The sequence below is a fragment of the Taeniopygia guttata genome, chromosome 7, assembly GCF_048771995.1.
Source record: "Taeniopygia guttata chromosome 7, bTaeGut7.mat, whole genome shotgun sequence".
Taxonomy (NCBI): Eukaryota; Metazoa; Chordata; class Aves; order Passeriformes; family Estrildidae; genus Taeniopygia; species Taeniopygia guttata.
Window position 1 is genome coordinate 31,418,035 of NC_133032.1, and position 6,000 is coordinate 31,424,034.

The following is a 6,000-nucleotide window of genomic DNA, read 5'->3' on the forward strand; positions in this document are numbered from 1 at the left end:
AGGGCATGTCAGGGAAACTGGAAAGTATTTAACTTTGGGGGAAAAAACCTTAGAAACTGCTAAAATATTGGTTTGTTATCAACATTATTCTCATCGGGAATCCAAAACACAGCATTGTATGAGTCAGTAGGAAGAATGTTAGCCCCAAGCTGAAACCAGGACAATGTGAAACATCAGCACAGAGCTTTTTCTATTCTGTTACCCCCTTAATTCTGTTTAATTTCTAGTTCCTCTGTTATGTTCAGTACTTCACCCTTGAGCTGTCTGTTCAAACTGCATCCTCAGCACACTGGCCACTTCACTATCTCCCATGAAACCATCATGTATAAATTTGCATTCTGACATTAATTTAATATGGCTGTGCTTTTTTTAATCCCGACACTTATTACAGAATATTCTTTTAACCTCTCAATTTATGCTTCAGCATGCTTTAGCATATTCTTTCCTTTGAGATGCAGTAGCTCTTTCCTGTGCACTGTCCCTTTGCTGTTTGGCTGGGAGAAGGACCCTACTCAAAAGGAGTTTTTTTATAATCCTGTAAAATTCTGCTTAGTTTGACTCATAAAGCAGTTAAAAATATGAATTTCCTTTATTATCTCTTCCTCAGAAATGTACAAAAATCCAGTTAATTGTGAATGCTCCACACCACCCTCAAAGTGTTGGGCCAAAGCTGGGACCAGAGACCAGCTGTCGGCTGCTCCTGGTTTTGCCCACTCAATATTTGACTCTGGCTTGAAGCTCAGGCTCCAGCCTGGAAAAAACCAACCAGCTCAGCACAATTCCATCCAAAGGCAGCTGGGAGCAGCAGGCAGCAGGCTGGCTGGGAAGCAGCACTTCTCCACAGTTATCCTGCTCCAGCCAAAACCAGCTCTGGATTGCAAATCCTCCTGGTCTGTTCCAGAAGTGCTGAGAGCTAAATGGTTTGCAGAACTAATAATACTAATACTAATATTAATACTACTACTACTACTACTAATAATAATAATAATAATATCATCACCCAGGACAATAATATCACCCAGCTGATCTTGGCATTGCTCATGGTCACCCTAGTGGGATGAAGGAGCATCTCTGCACAAAGCATTTCTAACTCCTTCCTGATCATTAGCATTAATAAATCTTGTACATAAAGGGAGATGCCTTCCTCACATAATCAAACCATCCAACATCATCCTTCTAGAATATTTTCCAGCAAATTTATTATTTCTTTTCTCAAAGTACAACTGTTGGCCTGATCCAAACCTCACTGCAGCCTGAGGAAAGACCCAGTCTCACTGGTCTTCTTGAAGACTTTGGCAGTTTGAATGCAGTAAAGTTCTTTCTGGTTTTATTTTACAACTTCTTAGAAATATTCTCTTTTCTATTGGATTTTGCCTGCTTTGCAGTCCAAGCATCCCATCTGTACATGTATTAGCATCCAGGTCATCTCTTTTTTCCCTCCAGCTGCACTGAGATACTTTCTAGTTGCTATTTGGAAGTAAGTGTTTGCCCCTGATTTTACTTTATTCTTGACATCACCATAGATTTTTTGCATCACATTTTTTACGAGGCAGTAGCATCCTGATGTTTAAAACAGTCCATGTTCTCACTAAAGGGGCATGCAGCTAAAGGAAATAAGTACCTGCCTTGATTTGGAAAACAAGAAATATGGATAGGTGTAAAAATTCAAAGGACTTCAATTTATTATAAAACCCAAGACAGTTGTTAGGAGAACTTTTTTAGGATTACTTTTTTTCCTGTTCTCAAGTGATTTTGATACTATTGCAGGACTTTTTCATAACCTTGCTCCTCCTCCTGAATTAAAACTGAAGCCAGACACAGGGCAAGTATCTCTAAAGACAGCAGCTGCATGGAACACTTCACACAGTTTCAGAGCTGCAAGCTTATCTGCTTGAGGATATTGCTAAGGAACCAGATGGAGAATAGTTTTCCACAGTTAACCATCTGGGCCCTGCAGTGATACACTCTGCCCTGAGCATTAACATGGGAATTGACTTCATGGGGGGAAAAAAGCAGAGAAAAAGAGACAGGCAGAGAAAGAAGATCATAATATTTCATACTGCAAAAATATGCAGCCAAAGAATCACCATTTTGTCACACATTGCAATTTCCTCATCTCTGTTTGTGCTTATAACCTGTGGGATAAAAGGAAGAGAAAGTGAGACACTAATGGTTACTATAGCATGCAAGCCAGCTGTGAAGGAATTCAGAAATGGTGTTTTGTGTTTAATGGAACTTTGATTGGGCTATTAGATGTCAAAGTGAAAGGTAACACTTTCTGATAGAGCTTCAATTTGTTTACATTGATCTATAATTTTAGCTCTGCTGAATTAATTTTTGGAGTTCTGAACTTCAGAGCTTCAGCCAGTGCTGTGGTTCACATGCAGTGGTTTGTAGTGACCAGAAGAAGGTTAGAAATATGGAATATTCCAGGAAGTTTGAGGAAATGACCAAATGCCTGGTAACTCGATGGAGTCAAAGAAATAGAATGAGTGGATTTCTGAGCAGTCCTGCTGTATGGTCTCAATATGAAATCTATAGGTAAAAAAACATTATGTGTTGAATATAAAATTGGCCTGGAACCAGAAGACAAAACAAAGGGCATTTTTTTCTCAGGTGCTCATGAGAGTCTGTAATTTTCCTTGCTGGCAACTTGCTGGTTGCAGTCTTCAGCTTTTTCCTGCTATGTTGATTCTCCAGCATCGAATATTACATCATTTTATGCTGTGTGCTTTTCTCTGTCAGGGCAGTTGTAGGATCTTTTTCCTCTAGCTATTCACCTGCCTCTGCAAAGCTTGTAGGAACCTATTGGAGACTTTTATCTTTCTGTCACATTTCAGTGAAGCTTGACAATGAGTTTGCCTTCCTTAGTAAAATTGGCTAAAATGGAAAGCTTAAATTCTTTTTTCTAAAATAAAAAAAGGTAAAAAAATCCCAGAAAATCTGATTAATCTCATAGCTCTACTGAGTTTTGAATGACCCAGATAATGCAGGTTAGTTCTAGTGGACTATTTAATGGTATGAACCAGGATAATGAATTAATGAAAGTCACTGAGCAACTATCATCAACCTCCATTGAATATTAGGACCTTATATAGGGTTTCAGACTCTAGTTTGCTTTGTATGTGTATGACAGGCCAAGAGAAACATTAAAGAGTTATAAAAATACAAAGACCTGGCTATTCAGCACATTTCTAAGCAGGAAATAAAAAAGGTTAAAATTTCAATGACCTTTACCTGGATAGAACTGAAATTTTTCATGACATATGTATGCAGCAGCTTTTCTGTAAAGGGAGACAAAACTCCCTGTAATGCTTTAAATCACTGTTTATCTTCTTTTTTGAGAAAGCCACAGACCTCTTCAGCCTGGTGGCACATGTGCTTGTGTGTGTTTATTGCATCTGGATGTTAGGAACTAAGAAATAGAACTGATTATCAGGTTCTCATCAGGTTATAAAAAGAATTTTTGTCTCTTCCTAAAAGAAAATCTATGTGGGGAAACTGATGATTGGGTTTTACTTCTATGTGTCACTGGTGTGGAACAGATTGTGTGCTTCGATGTTGTGATTTGCCTCAGGTGTTAATGGCATTAAATAGTTTATGTGGATGATATCACACATATAGGTGCATATCTCACTCTTAAATTACTTTTGTGTGAGAATTTAAATAAAAACTAATAATGTACACGCATATCCATTAATCCTCTTTTTCATCATTGTTGAACTGCAGAACTGGAGAATGTGACCTGTATGAAAAGCTTTGCTGTAACCTGTAGCTTGGAGAAGACGAGGAGGTCAGGTAGGCAAACAGATCTTCATTTGCAAAATATATGTTCTTCTTTACTAGTAATATATTTTATTTTTCTGTTATTTATAGATTCATTGGAAGTTTGTCCAGTTAAGACCTGTTGGACTACCCTCTTTCCAGACAATTGGTAGCAGAGCCTTTAGTTGAACTCATGTTGTTCTTCCTTGACTGTTGGTCTGTCAGTGATCAAGCAGTGAGCTCTGCTTCTTAATGTGCAAAAATATAAATAATGTATACCTTAGAGCACAGAATACCATGGAAAATTATTCAACCAAAAGGAGGAAAGTTGTTGTTTTGCAAAGAGAGAGAGAAATAAGCCCTAAACAAGGAGAAACTCCTGTTCTTGCCAGCCTTGATTTAAAAAGGATGTGTCAGGGCAAACAGCTGCTTTGAGGCAGCTCAAAGGGAACACTGAAAAGTTGCCTTTGTGTATGAAAGGAATTATTTTCAGTAGTGTTGCCCTAGAGTTGGGGTTCTCTAAAGGCCTTTTTCTTCCCCTTAACTTTGACTCTGCCGTATTCTGCCCACATTGAGCATAAGCTAAAGTTCATAAAATGCATAACGGAGTTGCAAATGACATTTTCAGGAATTAATGTTTTTAAGCACAGCTTTAAACATTGTTTTGTGTACTCCAACGGCTCTTGGCCATCAGTCAGAATCTGCCCAAGGGATGTGTTCTGCAGGAGCTGATCTGCAAATTTCCACCAGGGACACATGAACCTTGGCCAGATGTTTCTTAGTCCTGCCAAAGTCCTTGGCCTTTGAGAGCAAAGCTGGATGACAGCCTCATTCAGCAAAAGAGAAAATGACATGTAAATTAAAGTGACAGTAAAAAATCCAAATAAAACAGTAAGTATTTCTCTAAAAGACCAAGCAAAGTGTCAAAGACTTTCTGTGAAATCATTCCCCACGTTTCTTTTGTCTGTCTGTTCCTGAAAAGTGATTTTCCTTGTGCATATAGCTCTGTGGGAGAGACATTCCATATCCTGAAGTGATACTCATAGATGGCCTCTTAAGAGGTGGCAATAGATTTTTGGTTTCTCTGGATGACCCTGCTGTATACTGGGTAAGAAGACAAAAGTCTTCAAGTCACAGGAAGGGACAGAGGAAGGTGTTAGGAAGGTCCTAAAGGGCCAAACCCTGCAGTGGATTCATGAAGACATTGAAATCAGAAGGCAATATAAACAGCCCTTATTCTCTCTTTTTTTCTTTTCTTTTTTTTTTTTTTTAATTTTAATCCAGTTCTCGGGTTTCAATCAGGCACCAACTCCTTCAGTTAAAAATTAGAGTAACATTTTTTGCACAGAGGAGAGGAACTTCCTCAAGAAGCAAATTATTTAAGTTGCTATAATTTGCCTTTTTGCCATTCATGGACCTTCAGAGCAGCTGCTGAGTGTGTGCCACTGCAGTGGTGTGAGACCTGCCTTGGAACAGTGGGAAAAGTGCCACCCTGGGAGGGCAAGGGCCCAATGGCAGAAGCTCCCATCGCTCAGAGGGTCCCTTTTTGCTAATAGGAAGGGGCATGAAATACTCAATCATCATTAAGTGGTCAAAGATTTTAATCTGCTCATAAAATTGCATCTACAGTAATTGAGTTGCTCAGTGTGAGTGTCTCTAATTGTCTCATCACAGTGTTCCTGTGGCTCTGAAAAGTGAGAGAAGTAACATGTTTTTTTAAAAAACAGAATTTACAGTAATTTTAATCCAGAAGCCCAAAGCTTGCACAGACTCATGCTGTGTTACAGGGACTTTGGTTTATTCTTCTTGATGTTCATTTAAATGTCCTGTGAACATTTGAAAAACATGCCACTTTTAGTTGTCCAGGCTCAGTTTTACAAGCAGTGTAGGAAGCCAGGGGAATCATTGTCATAAAGGGTTGTGTGTGCAAAATAAAGTCTATATATGTTTTAAAAAGTGTTAAGACATGGGGCAAGGCGGGGAATATTTTTTGGCTGACTGTTAAACAAATTATCTTGGGTTTGCCCTTGAGTAACTAACCTCAGGAGCTGAGAGTGTCTGAGGGAGACACAGTTGTGTGGTGGCACAGCTGTCACCCTCTTCCCTGAGCCTCCACCTCTAGCTGCTCTTTGGGACATGAGACTGAGCTAAAAGCATTTCTCTCATGGGCTGAGCACTGCTGGTAGAGCATGTTACCAGAAAAGCACCTAACAGTCTATTTATGCCGTGCAGAAT